This window comes from Giraffa tippelskirchi, chromosome 4 (assembly GCF_054371585.1).
Source record: "Giraffa tippelskirchi isolate mGirTip1 chromosome 4, T2T-mGirTip1v1.2.pri, whole genome shotgun sequence".
NCBI classification, from domain to species: Eukaryota; Metazoa; Chordata; class Mammalia; order Artiodactyla; family Giraffidae; genus Giraffa; species Giraffa tippelskirchi.
Genome location: NC_137278.1, coordinates 25,984,362 through 25,997,551, shown reverse-complemented (window position 1 = coordinate 25,997,551; position 13,190 = coordinate 25,984,362). Strand labels below are relative to the sequence as shown.

At 40.2% G+C, this 13,190-nt stretch overlaps 1 long non-coding RNA gene across 1 annotated transcript in view; it reads left to right on the top strand.

Moving 5' to 3' along the window:
- Window positions 1-12,776, top strand: part of LOC145503708 (uncharacterized) — a 211,241-nt gene extending 198,465 nt beyond the window's left edge. Inside the window, exons 8-9 of the long non-coding RNA XR_014051676.1 lie at window positions 10,976-11,219; window positions 12,243-12,776. This is a non-coding gene — a long non-coding RNA (uncharacterized LOC145503708). The remainder of the gene's footprint in view (window positions 1-10,975; window positions 11,220-12,242) is intronic.
- The last annotated feature ends 414 nt before the right edge of the window (window positions 12,777-13,190 follow it).

Below are 13,190 nucleotides of genomic sequence, written 5' to 3'. Positions count from 1 at the left end.
AGAAAAACATGGAATTTATTGAAATTAAGTTTAATGACAACTGATGGCATGAAGTTTAAAAGGTTTCTCTAACTTAGAATGTTAAACTTTAGTAACTGAATGTGCATTGTGATTCTCCAATGGTGAGTTTTACTGTACTACATTGCTCAAATCTATTTTACAAACTTGCTCTTATTTCTTTTGCTTATTCACATCTCTTGAAATACTGAGCTATGGAACACAGTTTGGTAAGTTGGGGGTTAAGCAGTATTTCCTGTGATATAGCTAAGTGAATTCAGCCAATATAATTTAAACTAGAAGGTGTTAGAAGATACATAGAAGAAAGCCATTTATTATATTCTTTATGGCCATTAAGTAGTGTTTTAAAAACAATACCTGAAGAGAATTCAATTTTATATGGACTATCTGAAAAGCAAGCAAGCAAGCTAAAAGGAACCAAGTCCAGCTATGGAATAGAACATGGTTTTATTGGGTTTAATGTTGTTTGAGAGTTCCAGAAAAACATCTATTTCTGCTTTATTGACTATGCCAAAGCCTTTGACTGTGTGGATCACAATAAACTGTGGAAAATTCTGAAAGAGATGGGAATACCAGACCATCTGACCTGCCTCTTCAGAAACCTGTATGCAGGTCAGGAAGCAACAGTTAGAACTGGACATGGAACAACAGACTGGTTCCAAATAGGAAAAAGAGTACGTACGTCAAGGCTGTATATTGTCACCCTGCTTATTTAACTTATATGCAGAGTACATCATGAGAAACGCTGGGCGGGAGGAAGCACAAGCTGGAATCAAGATTGCTGGGAGAAATATCAATAACCTCAGATATGCAGATGACACCACCCTTATGGCAGAAAGCGAAGAAAAACTAAAGAGCCTCTTGATGAAAGTGAAAGAAGAGAGTGAAAAAGTTGGCTTAAAGCAAACATTCAGAAAATTAAGATCATGGAATCTGGTCCCATCACTTCATGGGAAATAGATGGGGAAACAGTGGAAACAGTGTCAGACTTTATTTTTTGGGGGTCCAAAATCACCACAGATGATGAACGCAACCATGAAATTAAAAGATGCTTACTTCTTGGGCAGAAAGTTATGACCAACCTAGACAGCATATTAAAAACAGAGACATTACTTTGTCAACAAAGGTCCGTCTAGTCAAGGCTATGGTTTTTCCAGTAGTCATGTATGGATGTGAGAGTTGGAATATAAAGAAAGCTGAGTGCAGAAGAATTGATGCTTTTGAACTGTGGTATTGGAGAAGACTCTTGAGAGTCCCTTGGACTGCAAGGAGATCCAACCAGTCCATCCTAAAGGAAATCAGTCCTGGGTGTTCATTGGAAGGACTGATGTTGAAGCTGAAACTCCAATACTTTGGCCACCTGATATGAAGAGCTGACTCATTTGAAAAGACCCTGGTTCTGGGAAAGATTGAGGGCAGGAGGAGAAAGGGACAACAGAGGATGAGATGGTTAGATGGCATCGCTGACTCAATGGACATGAGTTTGGGTAAACTCCGGGAGCTGGTGATGGAAAGGGAGGCCTGGCATGCTGCGGTTCATGGGGTCGCAAAGAGACGGACACGACTGAGCGACTGAACTGAACTTAACTGAACTGACTGTGGCACTTGTCACATTATGCTCTTTGGATCAGAAATGCTTGTGCAGCCCACCTGGGAAGCTGATCACCTGATCACTGAATATAAACTTAAATTTATAAGAAATTCTGCTCTGAATTACAAAGGGCTAATTTATCACTTGGCCTTTGAAAAAAAATGACTTATTTATTAAATGGCATTGACCTGTTGTGGAAATGTAAAATTTCCTACCTACTCCAAGTTTGAGCCCATGTTCCCTCCTTCAGACTTTTCGATCCTTATCTCAGATGCTCTGAATTCATCAGGGAAGTCTGTTCCCAGAGCTGCGATGTGAATTCAGTGTAAAGAGACAAGCCCTCCTTCTCAGCCCTTTCTGTCCCCTTTGCAGTTCTAATCACACATCCTCAAGTTACCATTAAATTAGCTGAGCAGCTAGCATGATTTTGCTACCCAGAGCAAGGCAACTTGTCCCTCGTTGAGCTGAAGGGTAGCCTCTGGGCTGCTTTTAATCTGATTGTTTAAATTCAATTGAATCTGCCCAGTAAATATTTTTGTTCAGCTGCAGAAATGTGTAAATCAACTAAGTACTTCATAATCTATGTATACAGTTAACCGAGCTCATGCTGACCAGTGCCCTGGGACTTAACATGAGCTTGCTTTTGCTGGCCAATCACCACAGTTACCCAGAAGGAAAAGCAAATCTTAATGAGAGTGATAACAAAAAACCTTCCCAATATCTCATCCCAGTAGCAACTACCACTGTTTGGATGTTTTCAATGTGCTGATAATTTTTTGTTGTTCTTATTGTACTTGGCATTGTTATCCCCATTGTACAGATGCCTTAAGTGAGGTACAGAAAGATTGAGTGATGTGCCCAAGGCCTTCCACCTACTGGTTGGTGAAGCCAGCACTTAAACCCATTTATTTTGAAGGCCAATACTTAGTTGTTTGTTTATTTATTTGGTTTCATCAGGTCTTAGCTGCAGCATGCAGGGTCTTTTTTCTTTTTTAATAATTTTATGTATTTATTTTTTTGGCTGTACTGAGTCTTTGTTGCAGCTCCTTGTGTTTCTCTAGTTACAGCAAGTAGGGGCTACTCTTCCTTGTTGTGATCTGACTCTCCTTGTGGTGGCTTCTCTTGTTGCACAGGCTCTGGAGTATGCGAGCTTCAGTAGTTGCATGGGCTCATTTGCTCCACAGCATGTGGAATCTTCCCGGGTCAGGGACTGAACCTGTGTCACCTGCATTGGCAGGCAGATTCTTATTCACTCTACCCCCAGAAAAGTCCTCAGCATGTAGAATCTTAATTGTGGCATGGGAACTGTCAGTTGTGGCATGGTATGTGGAATCTAGTTCTCTGACCAGGGATCAAACTCAGAACCCCTGTATTGGGAGCACAGAGTCTTAGTAACTGGACTGCCAGGGAAGTCCCAAGAGTCAATACCTCTGTTCTTGCTATTAAAGTGACCCATATAACTTTAACCTTTTCAGTTTTATAGCCTTAGAGCCTGGATTTGACTCTGTGGATTTAGCTAAGACCTTTTTTTTTTTAATGCCAAGCATCTCAAACTAAAAATCCAATTAAATCTTTCAAATTTCCTCTAAAATTCCTATGAAGACACAATAGAAGATGAAATCTCACAATACATTTTTTTTTCTTTTGATCAGAACTCTTAGGATCTACTCTCTTAAAAGCTTCCAAATAGATTGTAGCACACTCATGTTTCATATTACCTCCAGGGTTAGTGTTTGGTGGGGGGGAAGGCATGATTCTAGCTGAATCCTTTGCTGCCTCTAAGAAATGGCTTAGCCCCCAGCAGGTCTAGTCTCTTCCCAGTCATAAGCTGTCAAAACATCATAATACACAGGAAATAATAAAAACATGACTAATACAGTATGATCCTTAAAGAAACAAATCCACAATATATGTAGTAATAATTATTAATCTTTATTCAATGATATAATATTGAATATATGAAGAAAATCAATTAGAATGCAAATAAAAATGGAAGTGCAAAGGGACACATGTAATCTATAAACTAGATAATCAAAAAAACTCTCAATAAATTCCAAAACATACGAAAGACATTTTATAAGGCTAATTCTCAGACCACGCAATAAAGCTGTAATGATTATTTTCCTACAATTATTTAACTAAAATGATTTTTTTCAATAAAAACAAAAATAAATCACTTATCAGATAATAATTTAAAACAATTTTGGAAAATAAAGAAATTTAGATTATTACATACCATCTTGGGGAGCCCAGTGTGAGGCTTAGACCTTTCTCCTTAGGGAGAATCTCTTCAGCTGTGATTATCTTCCTGTTCGTGGGTCACCTACTTGGTCGTGTAGGCCCTGACTACATTTTGTCTCTGCTTCTCCTACCCATATTAGTGTGGTTCCTCCTTTATACTCTCAGTTGTGGAAAAAAACAAAAACAAAAACAAAACCTCTGCTAGTCTTCAGGTGGTTTTCACCAATAGTTGCAATTTTGCTGTTTCCATGAGAGGGGCTAAGGGCAGGGTCCTCCTACCCCACCATCTTACTTTTCATTTGTCTTTTAATGTTCTCACAAAAGCTCTCAGATTGCTATGGACAAGATTGTTTTAAAATTTTTTAAAAAATAAATTTATTTATTTATTTTTGGTAGTGCTGGGTCTTCATCGCCATGTGGGCTTTTCTCTCTCTAGTTGCAGTGAGCAGCGTCTGCTCTCTAGTATGGTGCTCAGGCTTCTCATTGTGGTGGTTTCTCTTGTTGGGCTTCCCTGGTGGCTCAGATGGCAAAGAATCCACCTGCAATGCAGGAGACCCCGGTTCAATTCCTGGGTTGGGAAGATCCCCTGGGGAAGGGAACTGCTACCCACTCCAGTAGTCTGGCCTGGAGAATTCCATGGACAGGGGAACCTGGAAGGCTACAGTCCATGGGGTCAGAAAAAGTCACCAAATTTTGATGAAAAAATTCACCAGATTTTTTTGGATGTATTAAAGAAATTGTATGGAATCAGTGGATTCAATTTACAGAGAATTGACTTGTATATTTTATTGACTTTTCTTATCCACAGGACACAGTATAATAGCTTTATCATTTATTTCTCAATATTTTTAATGCTTATTTTGTTTTGTCCCTTGAATCGTGGGCTATTTAGAATTGCTTTTTTAAAAAGATGGCAGATTTATGGGACTTTGAGGAGCATATTTTATCATTTCTAACTTTATTAAATTTTAGTCAGAGATAGTGGCTGTGTTTTATAAATTGTTTGATACTGTATTAGTTTTGTACTGCCACATAACAAATTATCTCAAACTTAGAGACTTAACATTATTAGCCATTTAGCTCAGAAATCTGGGTACTCAGGTTCTCACAATGTGGAATCCACTGTGTTAGCTGAGTAGAGGAACCAGGATGGAATATGCTTCTGAGCTCATTCTTCTTTCTGGTAGCATTCAGCTCCTTGTTAGGTGTAGGATTGAGGTTCCCATTTCTTTGCCAGCTCTCAGCTCCTAGAGTCCACCTGTATTCCAAGTCTTGTTACTCTCTCCATCTTCAAACCCAGTGACAGCAAATTTCTTTAGAATCAAATTTTTCTCATGCTTTGAATCTCTGACTTTGTCTCTATACTCTAGACTCAGATTTAAAGGACTCATTGAATTAAGTTAAATCCAAATGAATAATTTCCCTCTCTTAGAGCATCACCAACTCAATGGACATGAATTTGTGCAAACTCTAGGTGATAGTGAAGGACAAAGGAGCCTGGCATGCTGCAGTCCATGCGGTTGCAAAGAGTTGGACATGGCTGAGCAACTGAGCACATCACATTCTGGTCTTGGGCTTCCCTGGTGGCTCAGACAGTAAAGAATCTGCCTGCAATGCAGGAGCCTTGGGTTTGATCATCCCTGGGTCAGGAAGATCCTCTGGAGAAAGGAATGGCTGCCCACTCCAGTAGTCTGGCCTGGAGAATTCTATGGACAGAGAAGCCTGACGGGCTACAGTCCACGGGGTCGCAGAGTCCAACACAACTAAGCGACTAACACTAACACTTAGGACAGTTCTATTTATGCCTATTGTCCCAGCATAAATCTCACTCCTACTGCCAAGATGCCAGTCCATGCTCTTGGAGAAAATGTCCAGTCCTTGAAGTCATCCTAAAACAGTGCCTTAAAAACTACAAAGAGTTGGCCATCTCATATATGCTTGTTATTGATGCGAGCAATATGGAGTTGACTGGGGGTATTGCATACCCTAGAACTCCTTTTGGGTATCTTGGTCACATTCCAGTGTCACATTTGCAAAAACCTTTGTATCTGAGTAATTGAATGATAGTGACATCAACTTGATTCTTTGACCTGACCCTACAGTCATCTTTGTTGACACAAAGATGCATATCACATGTTGCATTTGAATCACTCAGTTCAGCCTTGGCAATGCTCCTACATTTTCTACTGTGTTGTTCTAAAAGTTAATAATGCTATTTTTGACATGATTCCTGACTATATAGATCATTAAGACTGATGGCTACCACTCAAAGAACATTGACATAAAATGCAAAATACATTTCATACTTTATTTACTTCTTATATTAACAGTGTAAGCATTTCCTCTCTGTTTATCAATAAAGAAATTGAGACACTATCTTTTCCAGTTATATATATATAATGAACTATCCAATGCTTCCTTCATTCACGGCTAATATTTTAAAGTGCAACTTCATAGGTTTACTATGGTAAGTAGCTAGATTATCAAATAAACAATGATCAGTTTGGGTTAAACCTATACAAAGTTCAAGACATTAAATTGTTTCTTGTAAAGATAATTTCTGAGCAAGGAAATCACTTAACCTGCTTTGGGAACTTGGAATACTAAGATCTAAATGACAAATTTTCTGACGTCACAAGCCTGACAGTTTTGTGGGAGAGACAATTTTCAAAGACAAACATTGCAATATTTTGGGAAAAGTGACTTGCATGATGTTTGGCATACAGATGGCGTTAAAATATGTATTATTTGAATGAATAAAACAAGGCATGCATGACAAAGAGAGCAAATGAAAGTACAATACAAAGACCAAGGGAAGCATAGAGGAAAGAACTTCCTGCTTGGGAAGTTGGCAAAGGAGTCACTGAAGTGGTTACACTGAAACTGACTCCTGAAGCAAATGTGTGAGTTTTTATGTGAGGGCAAGAGAGGGCATTTAGAGCAGATGGAACAGCTTGGCAAGTGTATCAGCTACACTAAAAACAAAAACCATGACGTGTTCAGGAAGTGGGTTCAGTGATCTGGAAAGGGTTTCAGAATTTCATGGGCAGTGTCTTATTTGTGTGAGGAGAAGTATCAGCCTTGATAGCACTGCTGTTCATGACTCAAGTTGATTCACTTTGCAAAAAGTACAGTGTTAATATCTCAGACCAGCTTCTGAGTGCTCATGAGTTGGGAGTTGGAAAAGACCAGGGTTGAGATGGATGGATGGAGTCTGATGCCATAAACCCAGTTCTTCTGAGACTTTCACAAGATGGTAGGCATTAAAGCTACTTGTCTTTGAGTGAGAACAGCCTCCTCTCTAGGAAGCATTCTCTTTGCCCGCTATGTTCTAGTGAACAACAATGTCGAACTCAGACTGTGGGGGCCCTGACAACCCTGGTCTTAGGAAGATCAGTCTGGTAACTACTGTGTTCTCAGAGATTCTTTAATATGAACTCTTCAAGGACTGTGTAAGAGTCCCTCTAGCTGCAGCGTTCCTCTGAGGGAAAGAAAAGGGGCCACAGAGCTACAGTCTCATATCTAATGGAAGAAGTTTCTGGAAATGGTGCTGTGTGGGAAGATTTGTTTCTGTGGAAGAGCCTTGTGAATGGACACACAGACCAAACAAACAAAAAAGCTACAGATATGAATATACTTTCTGACACTTTTTTTTTTCTGAAAGATGAAGATTTATTTGGAGAACCTAAATATATTACAATTAAATTCTTGTCCCTATAATAACAAGGGTGAAAAAAACCATTAAAATTCTGTGTGTGTGTGTGTGTGTGTGTGTGTGTGTGTGTGTGTGTGTGGTATCTGGCTACTGTACTTTAACAATAATTCCTCTTGACATTATACAAGGTCAGCAAGTCACCTCAAGACCACCCTGCTTGAGGATTTGCTCTCCACACAGGGCTGTATGGACTCTCTCAGCTGAGAAATGTCACCCAGCACCTTTCATATTTATGGTGACGCATAAACAGGAAACCAGTCCTGTCCATGACACTGGAACTTTTTCATATCTCAAATCCTTTCATGAAAATGAAAAAAAAAAGTGCACACCAAACAAAACAAAAGAATTTAGCTGCCTTATGCTTTCTGGGCCAAAATAAATATTGCCAAATTAGTAAGGCATACTGAACAAATTAAGCGCTAAATGCAAATTTATCGACTGAAATTCAATGGCAGACTCACCAAAGAGCGTACAGTGGTGGAGCACAGCCCTGTAAGTAGGTGTTTGTGTTGGCGAGCCTCTGCAGAGAGGCATGGGAACAGTAATATAAAAAAGAGAGCATTTCTGTTACACCCAAGATGAACAGTTTGTTTTAGAAAGTTCAAGTAAACAGTGTCTAACATATATTCACTGAATTCAGAACTTCAGTTGCTACCAAGAGGGAGATGGAAAAAAAAAAATAAACTGGCAAAATTTCTTTAAAAAAAAAACTCATTTGGAAATGTTCAAGTCAGCTCGATAAATCACTGGATGAGATGGAGATATTCTTCCTCATCTCTGAGCCATGAATAAGCCTCAGCAGTGCTTCACCAAGGGAAACAAGAGATTTTCCCTAAAGGATATTCAAAACCTTACAAAACAAGAAGATTTATCTTAATGATTTCTAATTTCCCAAATGGAACATATATGATGTATCCTTTTAAGTTATGGGCATCATTTATGAAGTCCAAGTTTTAAAAGTTGCATATGTATTGCTTTAGTTCAGTGACTGATTTGGAGGTGGGAGAGTTGGGGTAGAGACTGGGGATATTTATAACTGCTTCGTTGTTTTCCTCCTGACCATGGACTAAATGACCTCTCTTCTTTGGTCAGGTACTCTCATCCCCTTTAACATGAAACATCCTAAGATTCATAATTTCTGCTTGCCTTGGATGTTGCTTCCTCTTTAGCAAAAAGTCCCCATGATCTGTGTGGGGCTTTGTACAGTTCTTTGTCTCTTCTTTGACACTAGGCAGTGGAAGAAACTGGGAAACAGAAAAGTCATCTTATCATATACTACACATTGCAAATAGGGTGGGAATACCATAGTGTGCCAAGCCTGGATAGATATTTAGAAAGCTTTATTTTATAGATGGAAATCTTAGAGGCCCAAAGAGAGGTTGTAACCTGCCCAAAATAACATAGTGAATCAGTGCCAGAGAAATGAGATTTACAATATCAGATATGCTTTATCTGCCGAGTCTTATACACATCAGTTGCCCTCCTCCATAATTATTATCTAGAGGTCTTTTAAAATAGGTAATGTTCTCATTACACACCTAGCAGCTCAGAGTTATAGCACAGAGTTAAATAACTCCTTCTCTATGTCATTCTCTTGCCCAGTAAAATTCAGTGGGGTTCCACTGGTTTAAGGAACTCAAGTAACATGGGTTTTGAGGCTGAGGGTGATCTTGGCCTTGGTTGGCCAAAACAAAGGACAAGTTGAAAATCAGCTTGTGCCAGGAAGTTGTGAGAGGATTGCAAGGCAGAAATTGGTCCCGCTATGACCCCTGAAGAAAGGGAAACCTATTAATATTTAGTGGGTGGAAATGAGGGTGGCTTTTAAATTATTTTCCCCTAGATTGAGCCACTTGATGAAAGTGAAAGAGGAGAGTGAAAAAGTTGGCTTAAAGCTCAACATTCAGAAAACTAAGATCCTGGCATCTGGCCCCATCACTTCATGGCAACTAGAGGGGAAACAGTGGAAAGAGTGGCTGACTATTTTTTTTTGTGGGGGGGGGGTCGCTCCAAAATCACTGCAGATGGTGACTGCAGCCATGAAATTAAAAGACACTTATTTCTTGGAAGGAAAGTTATGACCAACCTAGACAGCATATTAAAAAGCAGAGACATTACTTTGTCAACAAAGGTCCATCTAGTCAAGGCTATGGTTTTTCCAGTAGTCATGTATGGACGTGCGAGTTGGACTGTGAAGAACGCTGAGCGCTGAAGAATTGATGCTTTTGAAGAGTGGTGTTGGAGAAGACTCTTGAGAGTCCCTTGGATTTCAAGAAGATCCAACCAGTCCATCCTAAAGGAGATCAGTCCTGGGTATTCATTGGAAGGACTGATGTTGAAGCTGAAACTCCAATACTTTGGCCACCTGATGAGAAGAGCTGACTCATTTGAAAAGCCCCTGATGCTGGGAAAGATTGAAGGTGGGAGGAGAAGGCGATGACAGGGGATGAGATGGTTGGATGGTATCATCGACTCAATGGACATGAGTTTGGGTAAACTCCGGGAGTTAGTGATGGACAGGGAGGCCTGGTGTGCTGCAGTCCATAGGGTTGCAAAGAGTCAGACACAACTAAGTAACTGAAATGAACTGAACTTAACTGAGATTGCATTCCCTAAGAAATCAGTCAGGATTACATTTTTTTAAAGTATCTATATAGTCAGAGATGAACATCAGCTTGCTTTATTTGCAGAGTGCAATTTCAACTCACTAGAGACCAGCCACATATAACACACAACAACTGACGACACCCTCAGTTCAGAGGCTTATACAGCTTCACTGACCTCCTGAGAAATGCAGCTTAGTTTACCTGGGACACTCTTGATTCATCTTAAATTTCTTTCTGGTCAAAAATCTAGGTCCAAGAGCATTCACACTTATACTCAGAAACATACCCCTGGGATACAGGGAAACCTGGAATTGTTAAAAATAAATAAACAACAAACAAAAGAACACTACTCTTTTGGATTCATTTTAGCCAGAAGTGATAAAAAAATAAGTATAATGATTTCAGGACATTGACAATAGGTACGTATCTTGATAAAAGTAAGCAGAGTTACTTTTATTACAGTTTGGCTCTTAGAGATCCAGTATTGAGTATTAGAATAGGCTTGATTGAGAATTAGAATAGGCCTTGCCATGGCCTTGGCTCTTGCCACGGCCTTGGCTCTTGCCACAAGCATCCATACTCCCAATCTTAGCTGCTCTCTGCTTGAGCAGAGGCAGTTTAGCGTGATGGTTTGCTTCAGAGGCTGTCTGTCTTACCATTAAGGGACTGAGCACTCCTATAATATAGAAGTTACAGTGTTTTATCATGTGTTGACTATTGGGTAGTCCTAAACAGTTGATGACTTCTAATACGTAGATGCTTTGGCAATTACTAGTAAGCAATTCCTACTTTATTCTTTTCACCTAGGTTGATCTGCTCTGTGATGCTCTGCTCAGGCAGTCACTCTGTCTTAGAGTGACTAATCCTCCCTACTCCAAAGGGTGATTGTTGTTCCATTTAATCAAACTGTGGATGTGAAAGTTCTCTACATCAACTACAGAGTCCTACACAAATGTGAGACATAGTTATTAGTGTGGATACTAATGGAGATGCTGTGGCCAACTAAGAGTCTGTGCTTCCTCTGAAAGCTGTGCCCTGGAAAAGTGAAAGTGTGAGTCGCTCAGTCATGTCCAACTCTTTGCAATCCCGTGGACCTCTGTCCATGGAATTCTCCAGGCAAGAACACTGGAGTGGGCTGCCATTCCCTTCTCCAGGGTATCTTCCCCACCCAGGGATGGTCAAACCTGGGTCTCCGGCATTGCAGGCAGACTCTTTACCGTCTGAGCCAAGAGAGTGGGGTTTGTGGTTCAGGATGAGTTTTTCTAAAGCAGTGATCTGGGAGTAGAATGACTGGAGGTAGGACAGGCTTGTGATTGAATATCTTGGCCACAGGATGACTACCAATCCCTGAGAAGTGACCTCCTCTTCATGCTCACACAGTTAAGATCTGAGAGCTGAGGCTCAAGGCAAGGCTTCCAGTCATTGGAGGGTTCTAAATTCCTGTGGGAAAGAGCCAGATCCCCACACCCACCACTCTGTCTGCCAGTTCTCTGTTGGGTCTCCTTTCAGACCTCTCCTTCATCAGATCTCTTTTCCCCATTGCACTGAGATGCGATCCAAATTCATCATGTAAATCTACGGAAATCATTTCCCACAACGCCCAGATTATTTAAGAACTTAATACCTATCATTAATCTTATTGTACTAACGTCATCATCAGCACCATCACCATCATCATTTATTTAATCCTTACAACATCCTTGGCGATTCCTTAATGAGAAGAAATCCAAAGCCCGTCTCACACTTCAACAAGTAAATATTTTATTTACAGTTTGTCTTGTAAGACAAAGTCTACATTAACTGTACGTAAAAAAGAACCTCAGTTACATTTCAGAGAGAATTCACTCAGCGTGTTGAAAATAATCTTGATTGTTGCCTTCATAAATTGTATAGTTAAAGACATCCTAACATGAGGTTAACAGACAAGTATTATAATGCTGCCTGGACCAGGTTTCTTTCTGCTCAGAAGTGTTAACCTTTCAAGCATACATACCTCATCTTTCATATTATGTGGTGACTTCTTTGAAGAGATAAGCTTCATCTTCTCTCTCTCTTTTTTTTCTTTTTATTACAGTGTCTGATATAGGAATGGGCACACAGTGAGCACTTGGGAAAACTCTGCAGTGAGTGTGTAAGCCTGAGAGCCGCTGGGGTTTGGGCTGGACTAGAGGTATCTTCACTGAGTCTAATGGGATGACTGCTGATTATTCTGTGGGTCTATCCGCAGTCATGTATTTCTACAAAACCCTTTTTCACCACCCACAAAAACATACTTGCCATAGGTGAGCGTGCACATCGGTACCTGTGTGTGCATCCCACTACCTTCAAGTGCTGACATTCACCTCTTCTGCACCTAAAACTAGCACTGCATCCCACATTTCCACCATAGACAGGCACACTATGCACACACACACACACACAATGGCACTGGCACATGTGCCAATATAGACAGCCTGTACACATGTGTGCTGCAGACAAACACACACTTGCATTTACTCCAGATGCCTTTGAAGCTAGGGCTGAGAGTCAGAAAGCACCTTGCATCCTGGCCTGTGTGACTATAAAAGTGCATCATAACAACAACAAAAAAAAAACAAATAAAAAAACATTCTCTCTACCTGCTGAAGACTGCAGCTGGATTTTAATGTTTTAAAGGCCCTCAGATACTGACTCTTCCCTGACTTTGCTTGGGGCTAGTTCCTGAACAATACATAAATTGTCAGAATCAATGGGAAGAGTACACTCTGTTCTCTGAGTGCCTTTAGGAGCAGTGTCTCGAAGTCCCCAGACAATATTACTATTGTTTCCGAAGCTCAAGCCTGTTGTTTTATCTTTGAGGAAGTTTATTCCTAGATAGAGATCTTCATCACACCCTCTGAAAATGGAGGCATTGACAGGCTGGCTCACATTTATTGCCGCCGTATAAGAGAATCCTTTAAAACCTGGGTGAGTTTTCAGCTCAGCAAATACAGCCACTTACCCTGGTCAGGCCATCTTCCTTTCTAGAGAGCTCAAGCCTTAG